The 20,110-nt window shown below is 44.8% G+C and overlaps 1 protein-coding gene and 1 long non-coding RNA gene across 2 annotated transcripts in view; one reads left to right on the forward strand and one right to left on the reverse strand.

Annotated features, from left to right (window-relative positions):
- Positions 1-1,087: 1,087 nt before the first annotated feature.
- Positions 1,088-3,350, reverse strand: LOC131880494 (uncharacterized). Its single transcript, XR_009373266.1, has 2 exons — positions 2,621-3,350; positions 1,088-1,480 (listed from the first exon to the last, which is right to left on the reverse strand). It is a non-coding gene; the product is annotated as an uncharacterized LOC131880494 (long non-coding RNA).
- Positions 3,351-3,857: 507 nt separating this feature from the next.
- LOC131880493 (toll-like receptor Tollo) overlaps positions 3,858-20,110 on the forward strand; it is a 54,734-nt gene continuing 38,481 nt past the window's right edge. The window contains exon 1 of the mRNA XM_059227153.1: positions 3,858-4,271. The gene's annotated coding sequence lies outside the window, so the exon portion shown is untranslated. The remainder of the gene's footprint in view (positions 4,272-20,110) is intronic.

The raw sequence follows: 20,110 nt of genomic DNA on the forward strand, positions 1-20,110 counted from the left end.
AAAACTCATTGTGGCGGGTGTTGTAAGCTGACTTCTTTTAGGATGGGTTTCTTTAGCACACTCGTCCCTTTGTCATCGTTGTCGGCATCATCATCATCAGATACGGGACTGAAAACTGGACACGAAAACTGTCTAGACGTTTGGCCAGAGAAGAATGGTGGCCATTTAGCAAATTGCCTCGATGATAACAACAAATGTAATTCACAAGATAAAACCACCCCGGCCAAACATGGGAGTGCCTCTGACTCGCCAGCCCAGTGTACATAGTAGTACAGTACTGTAATTGACTCCTGACAATCCACCAAAACTTGGGGCGAGGGCACGATACCAAGTTCATTTGAGTGAATCAAGTCCAAAGGGACCCATCCCCATAACTTTTGTCGCTTTCTGTTCCAATGAAATAAGTCGAGTCGACAGGGTTGCTCTCAAAGTTCGAGGTTGGGCGGTTTTTTGTATCACGTGGCTTTAGCTTCAACGAGAACTAATATAGATCTTGAGCTTTTAGAATATTTCAATGTGACTAGACTTAGACGTCTCCTGTCTTTGAATTCGGACAGCAGGTATAATCGAAAATTTTGTTTGATTGGATTGCTTCATTTTAATGTTGTTTAGGCTTCCATTATTCAATGTTGATACTGGTCGTCAAGTCTTATTCCCCAGTACATTTATTGGCGATTTGGCGGCCCTGCTTCGATTTTGAAGAGTGCGTCCGATCCGAACCCCCAAATTAGGTTCCTTTTTTTTCACCCCTCGCAGGGACAGAAATAGTCCCCGAGCCCACTTTCCGGAGATGACTAACATCCCTCAGAGACTGTTTTGTTCCGATAAGGTTCGGTATTTATGACGTTTCTGCAATTCAATACAGCTTTGAGCTGACATTTCGGTCAATAAATCCATATGTCCAGGCTCATTTGAAGTGTTTTTGCCGCAATCGAGTCATGCTGAGACATCCAGTTGAAGTCCGGCATTGATTATTAATTTAGGTGCCAAGTGTCGGGGGCATTCGTCATCGCAGTTTAATGATTAACCGAGACCGATTCAACAAATGCCTTTGTTAAGCACCCATGCATCCCCATGAGGTCTAAAATATTGGGGTGAATGTATTGAAAATCATTTTTTTTTCTGAAGAACTCTGTTTAGATGCCACCACTCAACATGACAAAAGTTTGCAAATCGTGCTTCAAAAGTAAACACAAAGAGAGGATGGGGATTAGCATCATATGAAGTGGGGGAGGAGGAGGAGGAGGAGGAGGAGGGGAGGAAGTAGAAGAGGATTCATTTTGTCACACAACCTGGTACATTCATACAATAAACACCCAAGAGCACATGTTATCCATTCATTCACATTTGGTCCCAAATTTTGTCTCCTGTATCACAAGTTCATTTCCCGTTTTTCGATTCATGTGTCTTCATTACTTTGGAGCCCGCTCAGGTCATTGGAAGAAACGTTCATGGAGAGACAATTGGAGACTTCCCCTCGCTGAAAAAATACACCAGTCTTAAGTGGGCGATAAAGCGCCTCTCCTACTTGAAATAACACATAAAAAGCCAATTATGTACTCATAATTGAAAAGCCATAATTAGATATCGTCGTCGTCTCTTTTTCTATTGGCAGGAACTTCTGTGTGCTCGGACGGTCCCCTTCCCTTCAATTTGGTCGCTCGTGACCAAAAATCATCACCACCTGGCTCTCTGGTTCCCTATCCTAGTTCACCAGTCCTCATGGCTAACCAACCAACCAACCACCTTCGCGATATCGCCTCCGGCTATTCAAACCACAGAGAGAGAGAGAGTCCTAGATGGGTAAAATAAGTTTATTCGACACGGAACAATCAGCCGTGACACACTTACAACATATCGTGTGTTTTATGTTATGATAGTTATTTTCTTCATATATCTTGGATCACCTTTGTGGTGCTCGGCTACCTCGTGACTTGACCATTCTAGAACATTTGAAATCTATGCCGAACATCACCCTGGCCTCCTTTGAAGATCAGGGAGGGGTGCCTTCCGAAGCTGGACGGGGGGTTAAATGGGAGAATAATGTCTCATTATCACTTCAGAGCCATGGCCAGACAATTTTATTTTTAGAAAACTGGATGGTATCACTCGCGTCCGTCTGAACGTTTTTTGGGGCGGCTTGTTGCACAATTCCAAATCTGACTCAGGGTCAAGTGCCTCTTCACTCTTCGTGCGTTGGCTTTCCATGATATTGTTCAGCACTAATACTCGGTGCTTACAACGGAGAAACAAGAAGAGATTAGGAGGGATAAAACGGAGATTCTTACAATTTTCTAGAGGAAGCTCTGTAGAAAAAAAAACTTGACTTTGAAGCGGAGAATTCCTCGGCTTTCAGAATCTTTCGTCTTTCTCGCTCTCGGGGGAGAAGTCTTCAAAAGCTTTGCCAACTTGAGTAGCCATTCAAATCCCGAGCTCCTAATCCTCATTACTTTAGGAATTCGGCAAAAATCTCAGACGCGAGAAGAGCATTCTCGCGAGTGTCTTTTACGGCTGATGTCAATTTGGATTCAAGTTCATGCCATTCCATCGGGATCGCAATTATCTCGCGGTTGATCCCAACTATTCGGGCAACTTTAAGCGTCCGGAAATTGATGCTCACCTTTAATGTCCAACATCGGATTCGTTGCTCCTCTTGGGGACAACCATTGAAGCAGTCGTATACTTCTTGTGGAGGATTCATTCCATCTTGGCTAGAACCAGAGCGCCTTTACAAGCAACTTGGCAACCTGAATGTTATCGGTTTGGACTGATCTTGAAGTTTTTAAGACCGTTCTTCTTCATTATTTCTAACTTCTTTATCATTGGACAAGGGTCGTGTCGGACTTTTGGGAGTTGGAATGACGAGGATGAGAAAGACAGACGAGAGATTCGTTCTGAAACACATACACACACACACACACACTCACACGAAGACAGACAAGACAGAGCGAGACTGCTAAAGATATCTAATTTTTACAGGCGGCTATAAAGATATCACGAGCTCTATTGAGACCCTCGCAATCTCGACTTTGTCACGGACATTCGGGGTTCAAGCGAACGAGGTCTCGACGAAATTGTGGAGAAAATCTTACATAGAGCCCACAAACACTTGTGAGTCAGTTGGGCGATGCTGATGGAGGCTTTGGTAGTGATTTGCCTAGAATCAAGGGGTTGGACATTAGCCCATAACCATAATTGAAAGCGCATCCCGACCGAGAAACGGACGATGATGCTCTCGACACCACTACGACTCTACGAGCAGTGAAAGCGAAGACAAGAGCATTTCGTCGTTTGCACGTGGGTTCGTCTGTGTGTATCACTTTTTTGCCTGCTCTCTTATCTCTCTCAAACTCCCCATCCCAACCCCAAAGGCACAAAAAACCAATCATTGTCATAGCCGTTCTGCGTTGAAATTTTTGCCACCGCCCTGACTAATAAGACGGGGGCAGATGCCTCCTTTTTCCATCAAGAACGTCGCCAAACTCTCCCAAAGACCACGGCGATGGTAATGAACGGCACCTAACCCCAGGACTCGAGGGGTTCAAATGGTTGTCTCTCGTTGTGGTGGCCATAAAATCAGAAATTCCCGAAAACCATCCTGCACGTGTTGGTTTACGTAAGGATTCAACTCGACGCACAGTCACATATTTCATCTCGTTATCCCTGTTCTAGTCCGGGTTCATCCCAGACCCATGCAGATAACGGTGGAGTTAAATCCATAATCGTCATCATCAGTCTCATCCCAGTTATCACTCGGACGGTTGGCGCGGATACCGGGCGAATCCCATTCCCAACTTCCCGAGCTCTCCCGTCCTGTTCGGAACTCCCCTCGTACACACTAAGTCCTCTACTCGGGAGCGAACCTCGCAAAACCAGCTGTTTGTTGTTCTTTCCAAAGATCGGCGCGCGCTGTTTCTCTGAGCTCTGGAACGGCGCTTTGCCTCGGGGATCACGGGCACTCGCCTCTCGTGCCGGGGAGTAAACAAAAAAAACTGCGGATGGCTGGTAGTTTTACGTGAGGCATCGTCGCGAGTAGTTGATGTACTTGGTGTTAAAGGAATTGACGCGGTATTTACTGAAGGATATTGAACGAGTAGTATATGTATACACCTGCCTTCATCAATTGGATGTGTTCAAGATTTGAGACTCTGTAGTTGTGAAGTGAAAAAACAACGGATAACCTGTTTTTTGTGCGGCTCGCTGGAATCGGTTTCTATTGAATCCTCGGTCTCATGACCAAGACAAACATCAATTAGCTCCAATCAGCTAAGGTAAGGGAAAGAGTTTTTTTGCTCCTTGTTCTTATTGCTTTGGCCCAGGAAGGTATTGAGGATTGAGGAACTGTCAGGTTGAGTTTAGAGCCCGAAAATGGCCTCGAAGAAGTGCACTAAGTGATCCTCCAAAGTTTTCACAGTAGGTGGAAAAGATCATTCTTCAAGTCAAGAGATCCATGGCACGAAGTTTTCTTTGGAAAATCCTAAACAAAGGCTCGAACCAAGGAGACGGTTGATATCTTTGTTCGGGGGCGAACTTCTAGTCTTGATTATAGCTTACTTGCTCTCGGGATCCAACTGGCTGAGCTAATAAAGAGCCCACACGGCTCCAAGTTTTCTTCCCAACTTTTTTTCTCTAGAGGGATGGGTGCAGTAAGTGACAAACAATGGGCGAGGATCTGATAAATTTTCAATTGAAGGCTTCCCAACTGTTATGAATCATTAGCATCTCACATTAATGTCAAACTAATGGATTAACGACGGACGACGACTCCTTCAGCGTCTTTCTATCTTTTTCTGTTGACCTCCATCGCCAACAAGTCATTTACGACGATAAACCTCCTTCCATAAATCATAAGATTCCTTGGATGAAACTTTGCCAATAACTTTTTAAAAGGAACTCACGGAGTGGCATTCAGGACTCTTCCATTCATCAAACATTTGCGCATTCTTTCACTTCATCCCGAATTTCATTGCCAAAGTTCTTCTCATAAGGAGATGATGAAAAAGAGGCACGGCTTTCGCACAAACATTCATTGCCCGATGGGAGTAAAGTGAAGTGGCCTCCTCCTTTGGTAACTTACATCATTTATCATGGGGTTTAAATGGAACTAACAGCTCACTCACTTTGAGACACACCATATCTTTGGGAGAAAACTGCCAAAGAGCTCTAGGCGGATTCATTACCACCGTGAGGAGGAACATCAACGACCGAAGTCGGTGATCCCGGAGTCATTAATGGTCATTTCCTTTTAAACGATCCATTTTGCACTCACATCTTATTTTCCCTCACCGTCGGATTTACTCGTCAACCCCTCGTAGTCGTTCGTCGTCCGTCCCCTTTCCATTCGGAAGAATTGGACTTGGAAAAAAAGACGGCAAAGTTGATTCCATTCCAACAAATCGTTTGTATCAAGCTAATATTTTTGTCATTTATCATAATGGAATCGATTTGAGGCGAGTCGTCACTGTGGATTCTCGATTGGATCAGTTGTTCAGAAACGCCATGTCAAGGAAAAAGAGGAGTCGGAAAAAAAGTTTCTCAATTTTGGAGTTTGGGCGACGAAAGGATTCCAAATGTCCTTGGCTTATGAGATCCTTTAAATTTGAAAACAGAGCTCTCTGAAGGAAGAGAGAGGACGACAAAAAAGTTTTGGCCATTTCTTTTCAGTGAGCTGAGAAGTGAAGCGGCAAAAAATTCAACGAATGAGTTCTTTGAAAATAGTTTCTTGCCCTCATAAGGGACACTCGACGTGAGCTGAGTACACACTCCTCCGGTTTTTTGGCCGACTTGATTCCAAGTTTTCACTAATGAGAACCCTTTTCAAAGAAATTTCCCTCCATTTCTCACTTTATAAGACTTTCAAAGACGGCGACATATTGGTCTCCTTTAGGAGAGCGAACCACAATTGGTACGGATACCCTCATCCTCGTGACCAAAGAGACACAAACCTTAAAATTGGGACCCGACCCACCCCCATTCTCGTAGCCACATCCAGTTCATCCTGTCTTGGCTTGATGTCCCGTTTAGATGAGGATAGATTGAAACTATTCTCAAGATGACACACATTCTTACAGGCTAGATGGAGTTTGTACAGGGTGGCTGTTTGGAGGAAGTCGTGTGTTCTTCTGTTCAGCCACCCTGCTGCCCAAAGATAAGCTTGGAGGATACTCAAAATGTCCTCTCCAAGTTGTATCCCAGCCCAAAGAGATCTATTGAGCTCATAAAAACGCTGGAGTTTCCATTCAGGAGGCCACGTCCGTTGAGACCTTTTCTTGTGTGTCGTCGTTCAGATCTTGGGGAGTCTCTTTTGAATTGACTTACTTCAATCTATTCATGGTTAGGTTCGGAGGTCAGGAAAGTGTTCCACCGTCGCCAGATTTATGAGTTCTACCTGAATAATTTGACCATTCTTCTCTCACAAAATGTGACTTGGAAGGAACGGGCTCACGACGACGCGTTCAATGATGGCGACGGTCGCCATTATTAGGTAATGAATTTTCATGTCCCAACCAACCAACCTGTGTCTTGGAAATTCATTCTCCAGCCATTCGAATGGTATTTGTGCGTGTGCGTGTGTGTGTGTGTGTCATTGGAACTGGTTGGAGCGTAGTTCAATCTTCGGGATATGTAGCTCAAAGCTCAACAATGGCCCCAGATGGTTGGTGTGCTGTGTTCAAGCTTTGAAGGAGCTTCTAGTTCTCCAATAATATGGTTGAGTGATTGAACAAAGCTACGGCCGAAATCGCCTCGGATCAGTTGATCAAGCCATCACTGATCGACGGAGAGCTAAGAAAAAAAAATTCATGCCAAACAAACATTGGGGATTTGAAAAATCCTTTCTTTGCTGCATCACTTTTTTCCTTCTTCTCTCTGGTTTCGTCGTTGAATAGGCTTCAATCCAGTGATGTCCGCACACGATATCACCATGGGATGTTTCGGATCAAGTCATACCATTTATTTTCCAGGCTGACTGAGCTCAAGTATGGCTTGGCCTCAGACGTCCAGTTTAAATGGTGATGGTTGCTGTCCGATCAAATCGAAACCCGATCTTAAGCCGTTTCTTTCCAACGGAATGACGTTAAGCTCCCAATTGAGAATGATTCTTTGGGATAGGGATGATGCTCGGAATGACGTCTCTAGGGATTGTCAGTGAAACAATTTAAGTTTCATAGCGGCCTCAGATTGTTGTGGTCGAGGGCTGGAGAGAGAGGAAACGCTACGATAACTCATGGTTGATTTGGTCGTGTTGAAATTCAACGGGAGTCCCAATTTAATCCCCTTCGCCACGCGGACCGATTTCTTGCCGCTCCTGAACCATACCATATATATCAAATTTAATGAGTTCCATCCCCAAACCGGATGAGACTGGCTGACTGGCTGGCTGGTTGGCTGGCAATTATTTCATCCTGCACCATGGCTACCACGAGAACAACAGCGACGAATAAGGTCAGTGAAGCCTCATTGAAATAGTTTTTCACTCCTGGATGAACGTGCTCAATCATTTGCTTAAAAATCTAGAGCTCATATCTTCCATCCCGTCGAGTTGACATGTGCCTTGACCATCATGGTACATCTACTGCTACCACCACTACCACTACCTCTCTGCCACTCTATCTGACGAGGAGATGTGCCTTCTTTTGTGTGCACGGTGGACGTAGTGCTTTTCAAGGAGAAACAGAGTCTAATCCGTGTATTTACACCTAACCAGGGTGATGTAGTGTATAAGCCATACATTTCACCGAATGGACATGAAAAGTCGTCTTGTGTTCAGCCTTGATGGGACATCACGTTGATATTAGATCAAAAGAATGCTACGAATGTCTGGATTCAAATGGATTAGCATTCTTGTGTCTAAATACACCACGTGTGAGGGCCTCTTCCGTGCCTTTCTCCGGAGTAATGGGCCGAGTTTTTTTTCTCTCTCTCTCTCTTTCCCTTGGCCTGTCATGGCTATGAATTCAATTTCTCATGGCCATCAATCACAACAGTTGATGTTCGGGCAGCCAAAAAGGATTGACTGTTCTTGCCTTCTCCTTCAAATTTGCATATCCATTATAACGAGTACTGTACAACAACCCACGTGTAGTGTGTGTGTGTATGTATGTATGGATGGATGGATGTATGTACTGTACTGTACTGAACTGCCCTGAATGTTGGATTGCTTGGTTTGTTCTGGATCTCTTATTGAACCATCAGTCTGACAAGCATCACCAACTCTCACTGAATCATGCTCCGTGTTTGATATGCCTGCTCGGTTCTTTACTCTGCATTAAATAAAGCAAAGGCCATTCTTCGCCCTCGTCTTCGAGAAGAAAAGGCCTTGGAGGAAAGAACAATCGTCGACTAATCCTTTCGATCTGGATCTCCATTTTTTTGCCGTCTTGATCTCCTTTTTGGAATTCTTGGCTATGCATCAAAAGATTGCCTTACAAGGCTTCTCTAATTCGACAGCGACCAGATTATTCAATCAATCTGCTGAATTCATGAATCGTCCTTCCATGTTGGCAGTTTTAAAATTCTGGCCACCCCAAATCGGCGAGAGAAATCAGGTGCCGTAAAAAGACGAGGAAGAAGGCTCGTAAAAACTTGTCGATTCAATTAAGAAGCCTGTTTGAGGGGGTTTGGAAATTGGAATCGAGGATGATGGTGTTGAGTTGTTTGGTATGTGGTTCCAATGGGGGATCTTGATGATACACTTCGGGTTTTTTGCACTTCCAATAGACATTCTGAGACGACCGAGGTGGACTAAGGAGCGAGGTAGTTGCCTAACTTGGTGGTGGCCAATTGATATCTGGAGACAATTGGATCGGAAATCCCGCCCGTCCAATAAATCCAAACCTCAAGGTCCACCAAAGGAGGTATCAGGTTGCTTAATTAATTGATGGTTATTGGCCGATCCCAGAAGCCAAGTGGCCAACAGCACCAACAGCACCAATAGTAGCACACTCCTCCATGCGAGCATACATGCATGCCCCCTTCTCATTCCCCCAATAAATCTTTGTTGGCTTCTCGTCGACTAAAACTAAACAAAAAAGGCCGTTTGACTTCTTCGTCGGCGTGCCATGTGGTGGATGGATGGATGGATGGACGGATGATGGCTCATCGCTTTACAATGCACGAACATCGACCAATTGGCATCGGCTCAAACTCATTTGATAATTACCTGTCGGTTGAAGGAGTTCTGCCTGAGCCACTTGGCGATGCATCCTTTCGTGATTGAGCTCTCGAACCTCAAGTGACTCGTTCGATCACGGGAAGCGATATCGAAGTTACAATCCATGACGAAGGTCGTGGCCAAACCGCTGCAATTGAACGAGTCCCAGACATCATAATCGTTAAAGGGTGGAGGAGCAAAGATGCTCGGTAATATTCGCACAATCAACGAGTGCAATCTTCAAGGTCTCCATGTTGTAGGTACGTGCATATCCTGAAAGGGGGTCTGGACTTTCACTTTTCTAAGTGGACAAATGAGTGCATTTTTGAGAGTTGGTTAGATGCATAAAGGGTTTACAGTTTATTCATAGAATATATATAATTCGATTATTGTGACACTTATCAGGTCATTTGAAAGAAAAAAACGAGCAGTCCTTCACTCATACTTACAGAGGGATCTTGAGAATATATCGTTCCTAGGTTTCCCACTGGCTGCCTTACTCCACTGAGATGTTGGATGTGATTGGCATCAACCCTTCATTTAGGCCTCTTTGGAGTCAATGCCAGATTGGATCAAGATTGGAAGATGAAAGGCTCGTATTTGGCCAATGCGAGCCGGGCTCAAATGCCTTTTCACTTCCCAACTACCCACTTTAAATGCCAGTCAACTTGAGAGGAATCAATAATTTAAAACTCCGAGAAGGGAACGATCAAAATCACATTCGCAAGTGTAATAAAACTTGGCAAGCCTTATTATCTACCACACAGATATTATGTATGAGTCGTCGAAAAGCTCTCAGTGTTGCCATTTGAAAGTGTCCTAGTTAACCACTTTCTCTTGCTTGAAATCAGTGCAGGAGGATCATCTGAGTCATGGGGCCTTCTTGTAACGTGTCTTGAAGTGATCTGTTCTTTGTCTTGCCGCCAAATCCATCGTTTGGCTTGAATACTGATGAATATCACTGACACTCTCAAAAGGCCCTGAGACTTAACCAGACCCCCTCAGAGGGGAACCCTGCCAATTCCTATTTAGGCAGGGATATCTTGATCAATGAATTGGTGCAATGTTCATTCGAGTTTCGAACACTTCATGCGTCTCGGTCGGTCCGCATAATTCCCTTCATTCGTTTGATGATGTGGCAAGTCGAGATAACCCGATGACAAAAAATGACTCATGTCACTCAATTCATGTTCAACGGCCGTCGGTCGGTCTTACAAGGTCAAAAAGTCAATAGAATATTCCGAACCACGTTCGTCGTGTGTAACATGTTCGAATCAATGAATTATGACCGGAGGGGCCCAAGGAGTGAGCAATTCAAGCGTTATGTATATCCAGTCTGTATGTCTTTTCTCAACCCATTATAATAGACATGGCAAGTCATGTAGTTTCTCTTTGAATTATTGGTGGGATGCTGCTCATACCGTCTTAATGGGCGCTCATCTGTTCAGAGAGGTGCCACACGAGAATGCCTGCCATACATCAGTGCCTTTCCTTCTCACTTTCCAGCGACGCTGTCTTTCGTTTCCAGCACGATATCAGTATATTGTATGTATGTATGTACACTCTATGTATGTCGCACTAGTACGGGAGGACTCCTATATTCAGTGCTGAAGAGGCCGGTTTATGAATGTGTATATATTGCAGATTCAGTCCATTGGCCGCCATTCCGGTCTTTATAAGGCATTTTGTATGCATGGTGTGAATCGTGCCACGTGGTTATGCAGAAAGCGAATTTTTGCATCCTCTCGGCCTCTTTTCTCCCTTCTCTCTTGATATGCTGTACACACACAGTATATAAGTATACTACAGTGTGCGTGAAAGAGGAGGAGGAAAAGCATTCATTTCCAAGCCTGCCCTAATCCTTCGAAAAAAAAGGCCTCCTTTCTCGTTGTGACCAGATTTAACTCTCATTAATCCCAAGGAAGAAGACCTGCAAGGCTGATATTGAGAGCTAATCATTTATTCCTTAAAGAGTGAAAGTATAATTAGCTCTCCCAGGGCTTCTTGCGGGTTTTTTTCCACTAGGGTTTTGTGGCCTATTTTGTTCCTCAACTTCTGGGAAATCATCATCTGGAGAGTTGGTGTGAACGAATGACACATTTCGCACCACTTTGAAATTGTCCTGACACAACTTGAAAGCGAGCTTTGAATACGAATTGCGAGACCCAAAGCGGGCTGAGAAAAAGAATTACTCTCCACACTTTGCACGACAATACATAACCATAATACTAAGTATCCTTCGAGTCCCACAGCAATAATGATATTTTTCATGGTTGGTTTGCAATTATGTGGCTTTGTCGCAGCCACTTTCTTCCATGGATGGATTTCGATATTCAAGCATGCAAGATATCAATTACATGGGCGAGAAACGAATTAATCAATAACCAATGTGATTAAGGACTCGCTTGTTCATGGGAAATTGATCACCCGGATGGTTGAGGTGTGTTTGCGTTGGCCATTTAATGAGAGACCTTGAAAGTGGGAACACTGATTTGCATATGAATCAAAAGCTAATTCAGTCTTACAAATCGTGCATTCACTTTGTGTTCGTATCCGACATCATGTATTGCCATGTGATAGAAGAGAATTAGGTCTCTTGCATTCAATTATTTGCAAGATATTGACTATCTATCCGTCCATCTTTCCATCGATCCCACGAAGCGTGGAAAAACAAATAAACAAAAGGCTCATTTTCGGTTGAAAACAGCCAAAGCGTGGAAGAAGTTAGTTCGCCCTCGGAAAGAATCGGGGAAAAGAAACAGAGAGCGAGAGAGACCATCAATCAAACCAAATTCCCAATGCAATGATGGTACGTACGTACGTTCGTACCACTTGTGGGGACGGCGTAAAGCAAATTCAATTGAATTCACGTGATTATGGCTGACTCACATAAGGGTTTGTTTACAATTGGCCAAATTGGATAGAAAAAAAACCCGTGCTAGCCAAAACAAATATATGGAAGGGCCTCGAAGCCCCCTCCTTCTGCCTTTGTGATGAGTCATAGTTTCAATCAAACCATAACTGGTCTCAAGAATGCTTGCTAACCATTAGAACGGACCATTTTCCATTTCCTTGTCAGTGTTGCCATTTCCCAAAACCCTTTTGAGGACGGCGAAAGTGTCGGAATGTAGCGAACAAGGTCAACGGTTACGGCCAACAATTTGGCTATACACAAAGCGGTGTTTTGGTTCCCTTTTAAAGGGAGGTCACTTCGAAATGCTCGACATTTTTGTTTGGTTCAACTCCAAAGAATGGGAACTCGTTGGTTGTTTGGGACTGATGTTATTGGTTCCACCTGTCGAACCAAATACCTGGATTGGCGTCTGTCTGATCCTGGGAACACCATGTGGAGTAGTCTCCACTGGCTTACGAGAATCAACCAATCCAGATCCGCACGCTCCCATTTCCCGGGAAAATGTCTGCGGTTTCCTCTGTTGTGGTCTCAGCTGGAGTCAAGCTCAAACTCAGAAGCTGTGGGAAGGGATATTTTTCCCCTGACAATGTGGCTCTCGACCAGAAATGAAAGGTTGCATGCGCCTGTCCGTTTCTTCGTCTCCTGGAGCCTTCAAGGGATAAGTAAATAAGGGTAGTCATCAGTTTGGGCGGGAACACGCTCCGTTGGCTTGAAGACTTGCCGGGTCCGCACATCTCTTTAATTGAAATGTTCGCCAGGGCTGTAATGAACGTGGAGCCGACATGGAGCCAAAGACTATAACCAGCTCGGTCTTTAGGGAGAATGATCCATAAAAATAATACCAAGGCCGGCCAGATGTTTTTGATTCCGTTTACGAAGGTCCCATTAGTGGGGTAGAGTTTAGTTTGCCTCTGCTTCTTTGTGTGTGGGAAAAGGGGAGCAAATAGCAAATAAAGGCTGCCAGAGCTTGGTCAAAACATTTTGCCGGACATTCGAAACGAGAGATAGAGGAACTCGGTGCCAAATGCTGGCCTTTGCCAAGTGTCCCAATAACATTTGCGGACACAGCCCTTCATTTTTGCAAGCAGAGGAGCTTGAAGAGAGACAGAGAGACGTAAAAGAAGAAGAGGAAGAAGAAGAAGGAGCTGCCCCTTTCAATTTTCCATGCCACTGCCTTTTATTCGCTCGAGGATAATGTGGAACCACACAAATTAGATTGGAACATTGACCCTTGAAATTATGCGTGAATGTTGTTGACCACGAGGAACATGGACCAATCCCATGGACTTTCATATCACCATCATCATCTTCCAAGCCCTCGACCCCCTCGATCTGTGGGTTTGTTGTTTGTACCATACCATATTGGAGTTAAGTCTACCATCATCGTGATTAGTAAACCAGTCATGTTTTCTGGCCTAAGTGAGTGCAGGACAAAGGCTGTTCTCACCATTCCAACCACCGCACGCCAAAAGAAACGAAGAATGGTCGGTGGTCGTGGGAGTGCTGGTGGTGGATGTGGATGTGGTCGTGGACCAGAAACTTTTCTGCCTTGTCTGTTCACGAGGCATCTTCTATATTGGTGTCAGTTGGGTGTTGCATGGATCCCCGAGGCCAAACGAGGACTTTTCCATACCCCAAATCAGGAGCAGAACAGCCTTTGAGGCGGAGTTCGCGTCTCCGTGCACTGATGGAAAGAGACGTGAGTGCTAACAATGCTCTGCGGCTTCATCCAGACCTCCAGCGAGTTTGTCATCAGGCACCGTTTGAGGGGCGAATTCCAACAGTGGTTTTGTGCAGGCCCGTTTGGGCTCAAATGAGTTTTCTTTGATGTTTCCCACTCGCTCGGCTCCCCTCTGAAGATCCGACGGAAAGTTAAGCTCGCTCCGGAATGTCAATCGTGATCTCGTTCCTAGCCTCCATGATAACCATAATGAGGGTATCAAATTTGACTGGCCGGTGAACGTCATCAACGAGATTTGCTATGGATGCTACAGAAACCCGGATCACCAATGGGAGGGCATGTAGTAGAATCGGCTCAATCTATTTTTGAATCGCTCTGATTAGCTAAAGGAACGGAGGAAGAAAGAGAGAGAGAGGGAGGGAGAAAAATGCCAATCATGATGTGGCATTTGTTGAATTGAACACTTCGTATATATATGTATCCAGTGCTATGTACATATGGCCATTAATCTGGGCAGGAATTCCATGGCCGGATCCTCGAACCAAACTTGTCTGGGAATGGGGTTGTTGAGTCGATCGAGATTGCTCTCATCACTCATTACTGTAGTCCAAACACCCACATGTTTTCGTCTCTCAATTATTTGTTGCATTGGGGCAATTGGAATGAAATCATGTCTCGTTGACAGATTGACAGTGTCAACTCAGTCTGTCTACCGTATGTACGCGTATGTACTTCACTACGTATGCACACTGCAGAATGTGGATCCATTTCCAGTGCTTTCACCTTTATCCCGATCCTCTCCCTTTCTGTCTACAAGTCCCCTCCCCGCTTTATGTACTGGATCAGCTTTGTTATGGGCACACAAAAGCTGGCCTTTATCGGCCTTTAAAAGCCATGTTCTTTCCATTACAGTTTGACTTTTCTCCGAGCCATTACAAAGGCAGTCGTTGGCCATATGAATCTCGTTTTATAGTTATCCTTTTCTCGTTAGTGCCCGTTGTGGAACCGTCTCTGCCAGGCGACTCTGAAGTGAGAACACTGAGAGAACATGGACATAAAAAACCCTTATCTGCCATTTCTAACAATCCCCTGGGCTGGCCTCGTCTTGCCTCGTCTTTGGCGCGGCTCTCTTTTGGCCAACTTGAACATTAGTTAATAGGAAACTTACCCGCACAACCATCTAACCAGGCCCACTTTATTTTTTCAGGTAAGTTTCGAAGAAGACTCTGAAATTGTTTCAACGGTAATTGGCACTGAAGGTCCCTTGTATGTACGCACGTACGTACAGTAGTGGTTTCTGGCCATTGAGTCTGCTAATGGGAAGATTGTGGATGTTTTTCTTTGTTTGTCCAAGACTCGAGTCAAAACTGAAGTGTTTGCTTCGCCCGAACCTCTCGAAAGTTCGATTTAAATGAGCGCTCCAACAAATACAGAAGAAGAAGACCCCAAGATCCCAAATTGCTCGTACCACTTTGCGTCACTTTTTTTGTTGTTAAATGCTTGTTCGTACAGCGAGAGTGAAAACGAACGAAGCATTTGGAGATGATGTCTGTCAATGTGTTTGAGCTCTGAAAGGGCATGAGGATGGGATGGAGAATCCCGCCCATAATGTTGTTAAACTAACCAGCAATTCATGATCCATTCATCAAAAGGGGTGGGGTTGAAATCCTTTGGTGGCGTTTTTGTGAGAACCCAGTCCACCAGCCACCGAAATCACGACTAGTGCAAATGCTCTGTGCTGAAAATTGCTAGTTGAAAGAAAAAAAAGTTTGAAATGAAATTACATCTACTGAACTGCTCCAGTGGAATGAGTGGAACGGATGGACTACAGACCCAGAAATAGGATCTCATTTACTCCACATGCGATTTCAAATGTTCATTGTCCGAGGGCAAATGTTTTCGAGAAGCGTTCATAAATCAGATTACCCGGTGTCTACATCTATTACTCAGGATGAAGCCCTTCTACATCAATATCTCATCAACATGGATCCTTGAGATGCAAACGGCATTCTGATGTGGAACATCCTCACGAACAGTGTGTGTATCCCAGATTCTCGACTTCTCCCCCCTAAAAAATCGAAAAAAAAAATCGAGTTGCGCGTCTAAAATCTGAGTCTGACATCAATGGTTGTGAATTATCAATCATAGTTTCACAATTGTACCCATTTGAGGAGCTCATGTGGCCTGAAGTAATCACAGAAGTGTTTCTTCGAGTTTGGAACCTCTTCCTAAAGGGACCAAGAATTTAATGGAGTTGGACATCATTCGGGGTTTCGAGGACTCGAGATGAGCCGTTAGATATGTGACATTCCTCACTATGATGATGTCTCTCACCCTATCAGGGATGGGATCTAGGCCAGTTGGATATCTGTGATGGCTCCTCAATGGTTTGAGTGATTAATGGTTTCTTCAAGCGCTACCACCATTCCCATCTCAACTGGTTATGCGGCCATTATTGGTACGGTCTACTCTGAAGGAAGTGGATTCAAGATCCAAACCTGATGACCACCATCTGTGCCCTGGCTGCATGTGCATCTCCAATTCAGGTAGTTGATGGAGGCACACCTCGCCTCGACTCACTGAAATGTATCAAAAGCAAGTGATGGAATTGAGCAATGAGTGAAGCAACTTTTCGAGTTAGCACCTACGGTACGTAGATCCGAATGAAGCCAAGAAAAAAAAGGGCCGCAATGGCCCAGTTAAATGCCAAGCGAAAGATTCACCCACCGACCAAGCGAGCGGCCGCCATACATTACATAGAGTAATACCTCGTCGTACACATACTAGTAGATGATAATGAGCAAAAATCTAATTAAGTCATGCTCGGGAAGCGAGAGCGAGTAATGCATGTTATATTCACCATCAACATGAGCATTGCCTCCTCATCTTGGGATGGTTGGCTGGCATTTTTGAGGCCAGTTAATCACGTCGTGAAATCTCTCCCCGGCTTTGCCACCACCATATCTCCAGAGCGTAGAAAAAGATGATCTTTCCGGGAAATGAACCTGGAGCTCTTCATCATGTGATGAGGTGTTGGCGGAATGCTGTCGTCCCATTATCACCTGTGTCGCATGTCTCTCTCTGGGTTATTTTTGAATCAAGAAGGCCAATTCCCCTTATGGAAGATTTTGGTCTTGGCCATAAAGCCATACTAGGAAGATAAGTGGAACTACGTAGTGTTGGAAGTGCATTGGTGGGCAAATTGGAGTTTATGCAACAATCGGTCTGGCGAGTTCCTGCCTGATCTTGTTCGTCCAGTTCGTCTTGATGGTTGGCAAACACGATGGTGATCATTTGAAATGCTTGAGCGATCTCCAACGTTCGACCTGTTTGCTCTGGGTTGTTGTTGTGGTGATGGTGATGGTGGTGGCATTAGGTAGGCACCTACTCAGGCTCGACCTGAGGCGTTGAATAGTTGGTTGGTTGGTTGGTTGGTTGGTTGGTTGGTTTTGGCTTCGCGGGATAGTTGGTCGGTCTCACGATGGAAGTGAAAGATTTTCCTCATTATCAAGTCATTGACCATCCGCTGAGAGTGAGAAATCAAGTGGGAGATCAACGCGATTGAAAGGGGCAGAAAATTATGGAGAGAAAACCCACAAAAGGAAATTGACAGCATGAAAAATGTGCCCACTTCAGGTTGGATCATCAACTCTTTTCTTTCCTCACGGAAATTCAAAACCTTTCCTCACGTTCGCTCACGATTGACAATCCTCCTCGAGATCGTTGCTCGGGAGACCATAATGATGCCCTATAGTTAATGGGTGTTTTGTCTGATTTTATGGTCAAGGATTGTCATCTTTGGCCTGTCAATTAAGGGGCAGCCCCCGGTTGTCCGTCACGACGACTCCCTTTAATACCTTGGGGACCACCTCCTGGTGCCAAGAGTGCCAAAGTGAGATCTCTTGCTCTTGCTCTCTGTCTCTCTCTCTGTCTCTGTCTCTTTTTGCTTCCAAGCCCATTTTTGGTGAGGTGTCAATTGAGCCTACATCTGCCATTAGACTACTCAGTCTTAAGGTTGTTGTATTTTGTTACACCCTCCCACTGGATCCGTGATTATCATTCAAGTGACATCAAAGCCATCGGGGGCGTTCAATTCCCCGATATCGGGCCATTTATCTCTCACTGAGCCCTAAATAAGTCTCATTGTTCAGAAGTGAAGGTGTCATCGGATCAAACTCCCTCATTGTTCACCCTGATCATCGGTTTGTCATTGGGTCCCACATGGCCTGATGCTTGGCTTGTTATTCGGATTTGTCGTTCCTCCGCCAACGTACTTATAGTAATAGCAATCAGGTCCCTCATAGGGCGATTTGTCTCCGTCAACACTTGACTGGGTTGTCGTCCACTTTTCAACAAACAGGTCCTCGAAAGTCTTGTATCATATTCAATCCAATGTTCTCTAGCGCAATCCATGTGTTGACAAGCATGACATAATTACATACTCCCTGATATGATTTATGCGCCGCCGCTTCCCTCATTCTGAGAACTCTGAAGAAGCACACAAGCAGGGCAAATTGAGAGATCTGAAACTTCTCCCCACTTGCTACCTCCGAAATGCTTGTCATTTTGAGGCCCTGGAATCTCTCCTCCACCCCCTCATCCACAACTACAACTACGTACTTGCTGTCCATACTCTCCATGATCTACGTACAAGCTCTCTCGCTTAACGTCTTCAAAAAAACACGTTCGTTCACGGTGTCAAAAAGGAGGCCCCACATACTCGTATTGATGCTGTAATTGAGACTGGCTGTACATAAGAATGTGTGCATGTGGCTAACGGGCTGAGACCTGGCAATTACTGAGCGACTGAACGGATTTGTCATTCCTGCCATTCAATACGGTTGTGGCCCGAGAAGAGATGGATGTTCGTTTTGAAAAACAAAGCTCCAATATCCTGGTAAAAGCTGTGCAATCTGTCTTGTCGATCAAATTCCGCGGCGGAGTGCTATGGTTGACATGGAAATTGTTGGGTTTGTTTTGTCATGAAATTACGATCATCCTTCCCGTTGCTGAATGGTGGTTGGCTTCACCCTGGCTACTTATCAGTTCTTAGAGGAAGTCCTCCCCGTTTGCGTCTCAATCACAGAGATGCCTAGAACAGCTCAGTCAGAGTCAAAAATGTCGAGTCAAAAAGTGCATCTCGACTCATCTGCCAACCAACGTCAATTCCCCAAGACTAAACAAGCCCAATGCATTTTGTGACAGATTTACTGCGGTGGGTGGGACACGATGTGACAATTGATTTTATTCAGCGTGTCACTCTAGCCATCTCTCTGGCGATTCTTTGAACGGCTGCTGGTGTCATTGCCGTTTTCAATCGGGTCGTCGGTTTTGGTTGGAAGAGAGGCGAGGTCTACTTACATGGTGGGTGCGTAGTACATTATGTGCCTAGTTGTAGCGCCCATTGGAAGAAGGCGGTGACTGTCAGTGCTCGGAAAATTGATAAGATAATACGACGTTTGGTATTTCCTACCCGGTCTAAGATTTCAGACCTTGTCACTTGAACCAGACTTGGAATTTGTGGTAACTTGGTCTGGCCCCATCAATCTCCAAGCAGGTCGTCCAGTCATCTTTGGAGGTGCCAGGAGCTCCAATTTCAATTCAAAAGCCACTACTTAGTAACCAACGAGGCTCTTTTTTTTTGAATACTCACAAACAGAGGAGCATTCTTCTGAATGGCTGCCAGTCATGCCAACATCATAATTGGCGACTCATGCTGTTGAAGTAGGCTGAACTCGGCGGAAAGAGGAAGGCTTGGGGGACAAATTAGGGTATGATTAATGATAGGGCCGAGAACTGGCATTGATATGCGGCAGCAACATATGGCAAGCTCATTTGGACATTTGGAATGGAGACGCTTGATTGTTGGCAGTCATCATTCAATTATGTGATTTTTGGTCATGACTTTATCTGATAAGGCTCTCACTTTTCTACTGTACTATTCCAGGTGAGTCAATGGATACAGCTGTATCCATTGTAGGATCCTCAAATATACGAATGATCCCCCATGAGAGGGCCATCTGCATTTTAATTCGAGCTCTTCAAAAGGAGACGAGTACTCTGGTACATGAGTCCCAAAAGTGCTCTTTCTCTTCCTTTCCTTCCCAAGTGAGTCTAGGTAGGTTGGTAGATAGGTTGGTAGATAGGTAGGACACAAGTGAAGTGAAGTTCAAGACTCAGTGGCAAACTTCAATGTCCTCGTCTCCTTCATTGTCAAATGTCTAAAAAGTAGATCCCAAGGAAAGGCTTGCGTAATTTTTGGATTTACGTAGAGGGCTCAGTTCGTTGTTTTGAGCCAACCCCAATATTTCAATCTCAAGAAAACGAACAATCACGAGTTCGCTGAGATATTCCACATTGGCGA

This window comes from Tigriopus californicus, chromosome 5, assembly GCF_007210705.1.
Source record: "Tigriopus californicus strain San Diego chromosome 5, Tcal_SD_v2.1, whole genome shotgun sequence".
Classification (NCBI taxonomy): Eukaryota; Metazoa; Arthropoda; class Copepoda; order Harpacticoida; family Harpacticidae; genus Tigriopus; species Tigriopus californicus.